General features: G+C 37.2%; 1 protein-coding gene across 5 annotated transcripts in view; it reads left to right on the top strand.

Moving 5' to 3' along the window:
- Positions 1-13,691, top strand: part of Tp63 (tumor protein p63) — a 200,070-nt gene that overhangs the window by 15,790 nt on the left and 170,589 nt on the right. The window lies entirely within an intron of this gene.

Below are 13,691 nucleotides of genomic sequence, written 5' to 3' on the forward strand. Positions count from 1 at the left end.
TAACTTTGCATTGTATAACTGCCACGACTCATCTACCTTGCCTGTCTTGTCCTCTCTTTGATCCAGTCTGTGTGGGTGGCTCCCCAGGAGCCCATTGTTTGACTCATTAAACTTTCAAATTTTTAATTTGTCTTTTTTTAGTCATTGTTTCTTTCTCATTATTGAATTCTACTTTAAAATCCTGAATTCACATCATTTTTAAAGCTGTCTTTCTTTAGGCAGAGCTGCTGCACTGCCTGCCTGTATTTCCCCCCTTATCCATTGTTCCATTCTCTACTTTTGCTGTATAGATCCAAGACAATTCATTAGGTTTACTCTGACTTTCCCTTTCCATTCATACAAACACTAACTTCAATTACAGTTCACACAATGGTATTGTTATTCCTTTACTACCTAAAATAATGGCACTTAAAGGGTGATTCTTAAAAATTATTACTATATTTTCATAGTGACTTTACCCTTTGATAGCAATTGGTTTGTCGATACTGTTCTAGGGGAGTAATGGAGACCAAACTTGGTGGATTTAACTATGAGATAAATGCCCAGTCAAGGAGAAACAATCCCCATCTCAGTCCTATTAGAGCCTTGCCCATCTTAAGCCATCATACTTATTTCTGTGTAAGCCAGGTGATAGTGGTGCATGCCTTTAATCCCAGCACTCTGGGGTCAGAGGCAGGTGGATTTCTATGAGTTCGAGGCCATCCTGGTTTACAAAGTGAGTTCCAGGACAGTCAGGACTACATGGAGAAAAAAACCAAAAGAGAGAGAGAGAGAGAGAGAGAGAGAGAGAGAGAGAGAGAGAGAGAGAGAGAGAATGATTTAAAAACTCAACTAATGATCATGTTCTTAAAGTAAAAACATAAGAAACATGAAAAGCAAGGCAACATGATTCTTTCAAAACCCTGCAGTAATGGATTTCAAAAGGAATAAGATGATACAGCCACTTGACAACACTAAAATGTCAGACAAGAAAATTCAAACAAATAGTTAAATATTATTCAGTTCTAACCTGTGTCTGTCCCAGTTTTGTGGTACCTTTCTGGCTGGGTTTAAGCAAAGCATCCTGCCATACTTGCTGTGTGTTTCCCATGATTGACGTTCACAAAGGGTCTGGGACAATAACCGCTACCTGTGCACTCTGCAGGGACTCTTTAAAAAACGCCTGGCCATGATGCTTTTGCAGTCCTGAGCGTCTTTTATGGCATTCCTCCTCTCTTCTTCTGTTGTTCCCCCACAATGCACAACCTTTCTCTTTCCTCTGTTTCTTTGTCTTTCTTCTTCTTCTTTTTTTTTTTTTTTTGCCTTGATAATGTCTATTTCCAGGAGTGAATCAGTGACTTTCTGAGGTTCTTTGCAGTGACTCTGTCATCCCACAAGAAGAAGCTCCTCCGATTCTGGTCATTTTTATAGCACAGACTCTGGACTTTTCATGTTCTGCCTTGTATTGGGTCTCACTTCACTTTGCTCTTGAAAGGAGAGTCCTTGCGGTTGTCACCCAACTTTTTTGATGGTGTTGATTAATTTCCCTTGCTGTTGCAGGCCATCTTCTGTAATCTCCATGACTTTGGTTTTTAACAAACACTACATGTCACTGGCAAGCAGCTCAACTTGAGAAGCATTGCTCTAACATCCCAGACATGAGTGCTGTCCCAGACAGCAGTAGCAGAATGTGCAGTAGCAGAATGTGCTACTGGGACTGTGCTGAGAATCAAGCCTTCAAGTACATCAGAATGAAAACTCCTGACATTGGGGTCAGTGCCCTGATTTTAAACACACTCATCAAGATATTCTGGTGCATACTGAAGTTTGAGAAGCTTCTATGCACTGGTCCAGGCTAGGGATGATCTTACTTAGTTTGGCATTCCCTGTATGCAAAAGTAGACATTTGATAAACACATAGGAATGGGATGAATAAATGAATGGATGATTAAATAAAGCATTTGCTCCTCATCCCAAATATTATATCTGTTTATTACTCTAATAACAACTTAAAACTTTCTTTTATGTCTTCAGATATATGACATGGGTGATTGTATACATGTAGATGACAAGTCAATTATTTTTAACATATACTTTGCACATTGAGTCTTACATACATTTAGTAGGTAATCAACACCTGTTGAATTAGAATGACTTTTCATTTTTCTTCTGCTACTCTTTCAAACACATTAGCCCTTTCTTCTCATGACATGTTGGTTTACAACGAGTTAAAATAGCAAATGTAAAAGTAAGGAAAATGGGGCCCTGAAAGATTGGGATATGTTTGTTCACAACAACATCTTTTAACATGGAAGTGGGAAAGGTGGATGAATTTTATCTATTGGTTTGTTTATTTCTTTCTTGAGATTGGAGAAGGTTGCTGACTATTCTTGACATTTATTTATTTATTGTGTTGGTATGGTTAGGTTGCCTATCAAATCAGTAACTGAAATGCACTATAAATGTTGGAAACTGGGGGCAACTTAAGCTTGAAATGGGCTTCCCCTGTCACAAGGGAGTGCCATGGTTGCCATTGGCCAAATGACGCCTTTCAGTTTCAACCAGTAATAACCTTGAAACGAAGTTGCCAGGATTGAGAATAATGTGGTGTTTGGCAACACCATCTCATAGGATCCCTTTGTTGAATATAGACAGCCTGTAAACAACGGCCTTTGTCTAGCACTTTCTCGCCTTTAAGAACTCAAATAGCTCTGACAAATAGATTCCAATTTCTCTGCCAGCCTGCAGGTGGGTAGATTCTCAGACACAATGGGAATGACTGTCACCCAGACACTAACACCAATGCTATAGACCTTTAGTTTAAGCTCTTAGGCTGACAATGCCCATTCTGTCATCCTGGCCTTCTCCTTGATGAGACAAGGCTTAAAGGTTGACTTCTTTGGAAGAGCAGAAATTTCTAAAATTATGAAGATCTATGTGAAGGCACTATTTTACGTTTCTGATTTTGATGATGAGCAGTTTGCCAAATTTATTAATAGGAACCATACTTTAGTAACTTTGCCCAGAAAGAGACAAGATTGACAGGTCTTCCTTGGGTTCAGAGACTGCACAGAAAAAAATGATTAATTATACTTTCTTTGAAAACTCTATATGACTTGTTCTTAAAGACATGGGAGATGTCTCTCAGGAATTCTAACACCTTTCTTGTCATTTAGTCCATCTCTCATGCTGCCTGGGCATTGCATGTTAGGAAGCCTTTCCAAGAAGCCTTCTTGGGGCTACTTGGGGAACATTTTTGTGAGGGACAAAATTTGATTCCAAATATTACTGGTTGAATATGGCACAGTAGGAAGACAGAAAACAGCTGTATAATTTATCTTGTGTATTGATCTCTCTAAGGCTGAAGAGGACCATAGTCATAGAGACTCTAGGATCTAAATCTACACCCTTATAATGGTTGCTCTGCCTTGACCGATTACCAACACCACTTCCAATAACCCAACTAGCTTTTTCTTCCTTTTGATGGGTTAAATATTTGAGAGATTTGCCTCTAGATGTGGACGGTAGTCATTCTGTCTCTTTGGTCACTTAGTCAGATCCACTGAGTGCCACTCATAAGGGACTGTCAGTCTTATTTCTGGTTCTGAGTTACCACGATTATATGTCACCACGATAGACTATCTTCTAAAATCATCATTAAAGATAGTTTCTTCTTTAAATTCATGTCACTTGCCTGTGACTTTGATTTTTCCAATGTGGTATCTAGTTTTTCGGGTTCTCTGTTGACCCTACTTTCAACTTTTGGGATGTATAGCAGCCAAACTTTTGTGAGCTGTAATAATGAAACAAATATTTTTTTGCACGCTTTATTCTCTTAAAGTTTTTGTTTAAACATGTTTACACTCATGTTCATTGTTCTAAAACCTTTATGGTTTTTAAAGGACTAAATATCCATAACTTCTTATTCTTTGTCATTTCCATACCTAAACAATATGTTAGGGAGTAGCACCTCAAGGCTTTTCTTGGTAGTTCTTTGTGCTTGGGAGAGAAATTCCTGAATTTCAATGATTCTCCTAGTAGGGTACAAGGGATTAAAGGATCAAATGAGTAGGTCCTCTTCTGTATGGTTCTTCTATTTATAGTGAATGCTATACATCCAATCTCCTATTGATTTGGGGGATAATTTTTTTTTCTTATTAGCTAAAAGTGGGAAGCTGTGTCCTACTTGCCAGCAACAAATTTTAAGTTTAAAACTCACTTAGAATTATTTCCCAAAATACATGAAGTTAATACTTAGCTAAGAAAAAGTATTACTATCATACTTCTCTAAAGTCATCATCCCAAAGACACAAAATTACAGTTGATGTTGTAAGATGAAAAATGCAGGTTATTAAACTGAAATTGATGTGAAAGATAATAGCATATATTCCTTTATGCATTAGAGTTCAATAAAATCACTCTAATTTTAGCTTAAACAAATATTTTGTTCACTGGCTTTGCTATTAGAGTGCTAGTAATTTCATCTTCCTATGTCATAAATACAGTAGAAGATAAAAGCTATAAAATCTTTTAGTGCAGGAACTCATTCTAGAAACTACTTTTCAGTAGAATATTGGTAGGAGAGACATGTCATTGATTACCTTGAGGGTAATTTGTTGTTGTTGTTATTGTTTTGAGAAAAGGTTTCTGTGTAGCTTTTGTGCCTGTCCCAGAACTAGCTCTTGTAGACGAGGCTGGTCTCAGACTCACAGAGATCCACCTGCCTCTGCCTCCCAAGTGCTGGGATTAAAGCCATGTGCCACCACTGTCCAACTGGTCTTGGGTATTCTAATATCACAAAAGGCATTTTTCATAAATTTGTAAGTGTCAATAAAACAAACCAAACAAATGATCAGTAGTCCAAACTGAAAGATCTACAGTCTTCCATATGTGTATTATTGACTTAGAAATACAGCTATTTCCTGTAAACCAAGATACCTTCTCCTGGGTTTCAACATAACATCTCTAGGCTCCATCCCTCCTAATCCAGATCATCCTAATTTCCAATGTCACATGCTCTCAGTGAACTCCATCTTCATCTTTGTTAGCTGGAAGGTATTTTAATCTAAGAATGATGGGGAAGAAGGCAGACTTCAGTTCTGCATTTTATTTGGATACCTGGATAGGAGGATCATGCACCCATCCTTGCGGTTCTTGCAGCTAGTGCACACTATCTAGTTTTGTAGTGATTTTAACCCTTGCCCAGCAGCAGGAGACAATGCCAGACTTAAGAGTTTCATGGACCCACAGAATTCACGAGAGTGAAAGTAATGTTGTTGGTAACTTTTTAGCTCCTTTTAACCTACTGGAACACAGTGTAAAATGGATACTGGCAGTAAAAACCTTTGAAAATAGTTTAGGGAGACCGGCAGCTTAGCCCCAGGTGGTTGTTCTCTGTCTTATTAAAACAAACAAGTGAAAAAAAATCAGCAGCTTTCCTTATACCCATCAACTACTGGCTTCTATATTTGAAGCATTCATTCTTTGGAAACAAAGGTAGTGCCCCGGACTAATGTTCCCAAATGTCAGCATCGCTGACTGAGAACATTGTTTAAGCTCTTTTCCGTAGCAGTCTCAGTTAAAAGTGGAGAATACAGTGGAAGCTTTGCATGGCTGTTGTGAACCACAGAGTCCATGGAACCTACATCATACAGTGCTGAAGGACATCCCAAAGGAACTTATTTAGATAAATTCACTCCTAAAGCGTCTTAAAGAACGCAATCAGAGCTCATAGTGTTGATGTTACCCCATGAAGGCCATGGAGTGTGGGTGCTCTAGAACCCACAAACTGTCTGCGCCAGGCCCGGATGCTTTATTTCATTCACTCATAACTTATTTAAACAATAAGATTTCTATCATTTTCAAGCACAGTATTAGTTTCTTTGGATATAGAAACAAACATTAGCTATCACCTCTCAAATGTCTGCTTAGTTTGTTTGCAGTTTGAAATATTTCAATGATCTAAAACACAAAGATTAAATTGATGAGATGTTAGATTACAAGCCTAACACTCTGCATGCATAGTTTTGAACTTCAAACTTACTTGGACAGAACTAATTTCTAAGACCATAGTCTTTTACCTCCTCTCTCTACTCCAGTGTAACATCAGCCCTTAAAAATCATAAGGTTGGGGAAAGATGATCTTATGAACAATAACCTTCCTTTCTTCTTCTCCTTCTCCTTCTTCTTTTTCTTCGTCTTTCTCTCTCCCTCTTTCCCTCTCCTTTCTTTCTCTTCCTTCCCCTTTCCAAAACAAGTTTTGAAGCTGAAAATCACTGACCCAAAATGCAAACTTTTGTTCCTTTATCTCATGGAAAAGACTGCTTATCATTATAATTTTTCTTCTCTCATATTCAAGTTTTAATAAAATATAATAGGAAGAATATTTATTCTTTATTTTGTGTTTGATAAAACATTATAGTGATCCCAGGTTATTATTTAGTTTAAATTTAAATTTAAAATTTAAATTATTTTAATTTAAATATTAACTATAATAATGTTTCCTTCCTTTTATAATAAATGAAAATAGTCATGTTTATTTTGTATAATGTCTGTAGGATGTTATCATCCCATACTTATACTTAGGAATCTGCTTTTTTATTCATGAGTTCCAAGTTTTGATGGAGGAAGGTCATTGGTTAAAAAATAAAGAAACTGCCTTGGCCCATTTTATTGGTTAGAACAAAGGTGGGTGGGGTAAACAGAACAGAATGCTGGGAGGAAGAGGAAGTGAGCTCAGAGATGCCATGCTCCCCTCTCCTGGGAAGACACAATAGCTCTGCTCTCTGAGGCGGATGACAATGCAGCCAGCCACCAGGTCAGACATGCTGAATCTTTCCTGGTAAGCACACCTTGGGGTGCTACACAGAATATTAGAAATGGGCTAGTCCAGGTGCGAGAGTTAGCCGAGAAGAGGCTAGATATAATGGGCCAAGCAGTGTTTAAAAGAATACAGTTTGTGTGTTGTTATTTTGGGTAAAGCTAGCCGGTGGCCGGGGTGCTGGGGACACAGCCCCACCGCTCCTAATGCTACAAAGCTTTGTATATCTTTTGTAAACTCCCATGTGGGCTGGAGTCTCTGTAGCTGAAGGCTGAGATGAATGTCATATTTGTAGCAATTGTAATTTTTTTTTTTGCAACTGAAGAGCTTTTCTGAGGACCAAAGTCAATATGCTGAAGATGATGGTGAAGGAAGCTGAGATGAACCCAGGCTCTTGGTCATGCTATTGAATTAATTAATTCTAGACTCACACTTCAGGCATTTTTGTCATGTGAAACATATACTTTAAAGCCACATTTAATTGGGGTGTATATTCCTTGTAGCTGAAGGTAACCTGACTAATACACTAATTACTCTTTTTATAGATAAAAGTCAGATAATTTCCACAGCCAGGACAGTTAGCGAAGTTCACCTAAGGTCTTATTAGCACTTCTATTTTCAAAGCTTGTCTTTTTATTTTTAATCTTAAGTACAACTTTGAATTAATTATAGCTTCCAGTATATGAAAGTGTCATTTGAACCTAGGTCCTTTATGTGAAATGCAAGCAGAAAGGAACTGTTAAAAGAGGTTGAACAGTCTGAATGTATGTTCATATAATTATGAGCACTGATGACCATGATGAATGCTTAATATAGAGCATGAAGTCAATAGCGTTCTCTGCAGCAGAGGAAGTTACATCACAAGCCAGCCTTGCAAATGTGTGTGGAGTCCATTAATTTTGGAGGTTGCTAATAGCGTATTTATCAAATGTAGCATCAGTAAGCATGCATCCAATTAGGAGCGGATGAGTCATTTAATTAAACATTATCACTATCATTCCTTGAAAATGCTAGACGTTAGAGAAACAACACAAAATACTTTAACATGTTATTAAACATGTGATTCCTTAATAGAGAAACACCGTTCTGTTGAATAGAAGGAGCCACTGATGGCAACTACATAGCCCTAAATTCAGGCTATGATAGAGTTCACAACTACTACTACAAAGGCAGTGACTGTGGGCACTGTTCTTGGGGAAGAGAGAACTGGAAGAGAGAAATTCACAGCAAATAGGAAGTTGTGTATTCTAGCAAAACCCACATTCGAAGTGTTCAAAGCCATCCTCTATCCTGAATTCAAATACTATTCTAACAAAAAGAGACGTGGAAACTGAGGTGTGTGATGTTGTTCTCTGATCGAGTAAACCAAATACAATACTATAGCAAATAGCATGATATTGGCTGATGTACTGGTTCCTTTGCCTCATGAGATGTTAGCTGCCAGGTGAAAAACAGCTAAAGAAACCCTTTGAAGCTTCTTGGGAGAAGAGAATGATAAATATCCCTAAGTTAATGATGCCTAGAAGCCTATCTTTCCAAGGACATGAACATAATGTTGTATTTGGATTATTGTCTATAAAAAGTGTTTTCATGTGTCAGTTTCTGAACAAAGTCATGTACTTTTTCAAAAAGGCAGATTCAATACTTTTCAAGGACAATAGAGGGAATATATGTTTGTGACCATACACAAGTCATCTAATATTGAACAAACTTATTTTAGAAACTGCTTTTACACCTTCGAGAAGCTTCTGATTCTTAAAATTAAGGCACCCTATGGGCAAATCTCAAGACTACCCCAACAATCTGGCTAAGTTTCTTAAATTATGAGAAAGGAAGACGGGAACCAATTAGAGATCAAAAATTCTGCTAATGTTACCTCAAAGATGAGAACTCAGTTCCTAAAGGAGTTGAAATGTTGGAAAAAGCAATGTTGTTGGACGAGGGGGCCACTTGTTCTTCCCAGCCGCCTGGCTAGCTTATACCCAAAATAACCACACAGAAACTGTATTAATTAAATCACTGCTTGGCCCATTAGCTCTAGCTTCTTATTGGATAACTCTTATATTAATTTAACCCATTTCTATTAATCTGTATATCACCATTTGGTATTGGCTTACAGGCAAAGATTGAACCTGTCTGGCTCTGATGGCTCCATGGCAGCTCCTCCATCTCCATCCTTCTTTCTCCCAGCATTCATGTCCATCTTTTCTGCCTGCCTAAGTTCTGCCCTATCTACAGGCCAAGGCAGTTTCTTTATTCATTAATGGTAATCACAGCACACAGAGGGGACTCCCACATCACAATGGAAAAAAAAATCTCTTGAGGCCCCTAGGGTTTGTGTGTAGTGCAAAACCAATTCAAGTCAAGTGTCTTCATTTCAAGTCAAGAGTTTGACTTCCTAAATTCAAGAAAAAAAAACTACTGGAGGGAAATAGTAAGAACATACATTCCAGACTTGAGAAAAGAGAGACAAGATTCTACATCTCTGGGAGACTGTGGTACTCCATTGACGTCAGAGTAGAAAACCTTTACTGTTTCTAAGCATTCAGATGAGACCTGCAAAAGAAATGGACCTTGTGATTGAACAGAGGTCAGGAGGGTTTTTTTTTCTCCAAAGGGCCAGAAAGTAAATATTTTAAATCCTTCTTTCCATACATCCCTTCTGCATCTTCTTGCTCTGTTTTTGTGGTGCTATATCTTTTGTAGACAATTCATAAATGAATGGGCATGAGTATGTTCTAATAAAGCTTTAATTACCAAATCCCCAGGTGTCTGTCTTGCTTTGACCCACAGGCCATAGTTTGCTGACTCTGGTTCTTGAGTGAAGCCCATATTCCACCTACTCATTAAAGCTGAAAGCTCAGCTTTGATAATCTCCATGGGAGGAATTCGTGCTCACCAAGTTAGAGGTACCTGAGAACACTTTACCTCCTGCATTAATGCTAATGTGTCCCACCAAAGAAAAACTAAACAAAGAAAAGGTAATTCCGCTGTTGTCTTTGGCAAAATCTACATTTTTCAAAACCAATATCAAAATCCAGTGTATTTAAATCACATCAATAAATTTTTTTAAAATAAATTACTGAATAAGAGAAAAAATGAGGTTAAGTAAAACAAAAGTTGACAAAAGCCTAAAGCTGTACTTAGGAAACACAATGTTAGAGGAATTATTTATTAAAAATCTCATTGTACAAAAGAACAATGGTATGTTATGTGACAGATGAGACATCGAAAAGGTTAATTGAAAATCATAAAACTACATATATAACAAAAATGTAATAGCTAAATGTTATATATCCAAGGTTGTTACCAGATATAAAAACCCAGTTGAATATGATATAAAAAGGATTCGTCTTGAATGTAGATAAATCTAGTTAAAAATTATACTGGTTTAGTAAAATCATGGGGTTGTAGGTTCTCCTCCAAGATTCATGAGTCCCCTGGCCATGGGTAGCTGATTGGGTACTGGTACCAGACATGACTGAGCAGGCCTCAGGTTCAATTAGAGAGCTGTTGGCTACTACCAAGATATGTGTGCCACTACTACACCCTTAGGTTTATTATGCCACACTGCTTATTGATATGAGACATAGCTACTATAGCCTAGTAGAACTGTTGATTGAGGACCTCCCTTAGGAGTGTGCATGCTTCCTTCTGATACAATGAAAACTAGTTCTCAGGGAGTTGGCATTCTTAGACAACATTGACCAACTACTCAATAGTCAGTCCTGAAATCATAAGTGCAAGCAACATTATAGAGACTGAGTAAACTGTATTTAGGAATATATATACATACATGCATATATACACATATATATGCATTAGCAACAAGTAATGGAAAAATGCCATGAATTTGAAAGGCAGCAAGAAGGGATATACGGGAAGGTTTGGAGGGAGGAAAGGAGAGGAAAAATAATATAAGTATATTATAATATCAAAAACTTAAAGAAGTAGTAAAAAGGTTCATCTATTTTTATTTATTTATGTGAATGTTTGTCTACACATATCTGTATGAATTACACACATTCATTATATCCCTGGAGGACAGAATGGTTGCCTAGAGCCCCTAGAACTGGAGTTATGGATGGTTATAAGCAGCCATGTTGGTTCTGGGAATGATGCCTGTTTCCTCTGCTGGATCAGTAAGAGCTCTTAACAGCTGAGCCTCCAATCCAACCCCTCAATAGGGTCTTTTTTGTGTTAATTTTATATACTACATAAGAAACATCATACTGTTGTGTTTCAGTTTCTACTTTTTAATAAGAAGTTATTTGTCAGTTATATTCCATAGATAAAATTTTCACTGTATTTTGTAGCTTTCAAGGTTTTTCCTTATCTTGGGTATTTAGGAATGTATTTTTTACTGTGTTTGGGTACAATTTTATTTCATTGGTTTTATGTGATTGCTATTTTCTGGAGTTACTAGGGATTTATTGAGAATTGTTTACCATGATATTGAAGGTACCACTAATGTATTGATTAAATCCCTGACTCTCCTTTCATCTCTTTGAATTTCAGCTGAACAGTCCTAAAATTTCTTGATATTGTCTTATATATGCTTGAGGAGCTGTATCTTAAACAGCTTTTCTTAATAATGAAAAATGTCTATTTACTTGCTTGAGGTCCATCTAATTTTATTTTATATCTAGTTATCAATGATGATCATGTTGTCAACTTTTGGTGTTTTTGTTTTTATAATTTGTGTTTATGTGTGTGTGTGTGTCCTTGCATGTGCTCACCAAAAGTTCAGACGCTCACAAACCAGAAGAGAGCATTGGATCTCCTAAAGATAGGGTTACAGGTTATTGTGAGCCGCTGTACATGGGTTCTATGAACCAAATTCTGGTCCTGGAAAAGCAGCAAGTGCTCTTAAGCCCTGAATCATCTCTCCAGCCTTGAGTTTTAAAAGCTAATATAAGCAAAATATATGTTATCATAAATATTCATTGAGTACTCACCACAATTAATTATATTCTGGGCCATAAAAGCCTCAATACGTTTCAAAATATTGAAATTGTGAAAATTATGTTCTTTGACAAAATGATATAGATTATATAGCAGCAAATGTGATTTTTTTTAAAGCTCCCCAAATATCCCCAAATTTTATAAATATCTCATGGGTTAGGAAATAAATCAGAAAGGAAAGTATGCTGAACCAAAGAGGATGAAAAAGGATGGAATTTGTAGGATGTAGTTTATACTGTACTTAGGAGAATATCATTTTAAATATATGTGCAAAAGAGGAAAGATTAATATAAATTATGTAAATTCTGATATTAAAATACTAGTGAGAGTAAATTAAAGATACGGTAAGAAAAAAAGTAAAATTAAGTTACAAGGAGAAATCAATGCTAGGGAAATTAAACAAAAACCACTATTTGAGTTTTTCAGTTGGATTAAGATAATTGGTTAAACCTCAAGCAAAAGTGATTAGTAGAGAAAAATCTCAAAAGTGAGTGTTGGAATATGAATGATCCTAATGTGAATGATGGACGATACTGACATGGAACATATGGACAAATGACAGTTCTGGCATAGTATGGAAGCCTTTCCATCGGGAAAGTCAACAGTCTACATGAAATGGACCTACTCTTGAAAAATAAAACTTACCAAAAGTAACATGGAGAAGTGAAAAAGATTGAAACATCTAAATTTGTTAAATCCACTGATTTGTTAACAAAGCTTTTCAACACAGGTCCAGAGAGATTAGCATCTCAATCAAGATTTTAATCAAGAATTTGAATGTCAAGTTTATGTGAATTATTTCAAAATATACAAGAAAGAATACTCACCAACTCATTTTTATAAGCCAGTCTGGCCTTCATTCCAAAAGTGCTGTGTAGGCCTTCTGGCTTTCTGTTGTTGTGATTACACACTATGACCAAAAGCAACTTGGAGAGGAAAGGGTTTATTCAATTTGTAAGTTGCAGTCCATTGTCTAGGGAAGCCAAGCAAAAGCTCAAGCAGCAAGTTTTGGGCAGAGACCATAGAGGAGTGCTGTTCACTGGCTTGCTCTTCATGGCATGCTCAGCCTGTTTTCTAATACCAGCAAGGACCACTTGCCCAGGAGTGGTATTACCCACAGAGGCTGGACTCTCCCACATCCATCATTAATCAAAAAAAAAAAAATGCCACAGATATAGCCACAGGCCAATCTGATGGATGACAGTTCCCTGACTGTCATGGGGACACACTCTCGGATCCATCTACTGCAGAGGCAGAAACAGGAGAGTCACAAGTTCAAGACCTACCTAGGGAATATCATGTTTTAAAAAACAAAATGAAATAAAAATAATATAAAAAAAATAAAAAGAACCTAGTATACCAAGTCTAAAACTAGACTTGGTTTTATTCAGTCTACTAATCCTGGGATGAGAATAACAAAGTCTGAAAGACTTCTACCTATTTTCATAAATTCATAAACTAGGCAGCTTCCTGGCAGTAGAAATTTATTTCGCATACTTCTGGAGTCTAGAAGACTCGATGCCTACTGAGCATCTTCTTTTTGGTTCATGGTGGAGGGAGGCAGTTGTGTTCTCTACTGATACATGAAAAGAGTCACCTTCTTCACAAGAGGTCTTTCTTTAGGATGTCAAAGCTGTCACAAGCCAGTCATTTCAGAGGTCTTGTTTCCTAGTGACACCCAAACACAATTTTAATATTACATTTAAAAAATATAACCTGACATCATTGTTATACAACGCAGATACAGATTGGCAATGTTTTCTTTTTTCTTTTCTTTTCTATCAGCTCACTTAAAGGCCAGAAACACTCCCCAGATTCTTGGCAGAAAGTTGTGCAAGCCTGTCCAGGGTTGGTCAGGACCAGCAGGGAATTGCCGGGCTGTGGTGGCGCACGCCTTTAATCCCAGCACTCGGGAGGCAGAGGCAGG

This window comes from Microtus ochrogaster, chromosome 2, assembly GCF_000317375.1.
Source record: "Microtus ochrogaster isolate Prairie Vole_2 chromosome 2, MicOch1.0, whole genome shotgun sequence".
NCBI lineage: Eukaryota > Metazoa > Chordata > Mammalia > Rodentia > Cricetidae > Microtus > Microtus ochrogaster.